The 741-nt window shown below is 30.5% G+C and overlaps 1 non-coding gene across 1 annotated transcript; it reads left to right on the plus strand.

The window, feature by feature from the left end:
• The first annotated feature begins 214 nt into the window (after window positions 1-214).
• LOC123845099 (U6 spliceosomal RNA) lies at window positions 215-318 on the plus strand. Its single transcript, XR_006790943.1, has one exon. It is a non-coding gene; the product is annotated as a U6 spliceosomal RNA (small nuclear RNA).
• The last annotated feature ends 423 nt before the right edge of the window (window positions 319-741 follow it).

Genomic DNA, 741 nt, shown 5'->3' on the forward strand with positions numbered 1-741 from the left:
ACTTCGGCCTTTTTTTCTTTTCTTAATGCTTATATTTGCCTTTTCCTTTCATGAAAATTTACATATTTTTCAGTCTCAAAGTGTTATTGTCATAAACAAATTATAATTTATGACCGTGGCTATGTTTCTTCAAGTTTTTCTTAAAAGACTAAAAGAAAACCCCAGTGCTTGCTTTGTCTATATATATATATATATATATATATATATATATATAGTATATATATATATACACTTACTAAAACTGGAACAGCACAGAGAAGGTTAGCACAGCCGGTGTGCAAGGATGTTTCACATATGTGTGAATCATTCCATATTTGTCAGTTTTTGTGCTGGAAGAGAGGGTGGTGAGGGAGCAGGATGGCAAGGGAGCTCGAAGGGTAATTAATCTCTACCACTTATATTTTATTCATTTTATTAAATAAAACACCAGTGTTAACAAAAATCTTGGTGTGTGAATACAGTGTTTGTTGAATGATTCTCTCTACTTTCTCTGTATTTTAAAATAGAAAAACCTATCATCATAGTAGTCAATTTCCAAACCTACAAAAATTATCAGAGGTGCGTGCTGAGATTTATTCATAGCAATATCCTCTTCAGCAATGTTTATCATAGGGAAAATTGAAAATTTGAATACAGGAATAGCTAAGTAAATTATAGTAGAGTAACATGATTATTATGTATTTATTTGGAAATCTTGTTCTCTGTATTAGTATCCTATTGCTTCTGTAAAAAATTACCACA

The sequence above is a fragment of the Mirounga angustirostris genome, unplaced genomic scaffold (assembly GCF_029215605.1).
Source record: "Mirounga angustirostris isolate CCGP_5_RB_7025 unplaced genomic scaffold, mMirAng1.0.hap1 SCAF_5, whole genome shotgun sequence".
NCBI lineage: Eukaryota > Metazoa > Chordata > Mammalia > Carnivora > Phocidae > Mirounga > Mirounga angustirostris.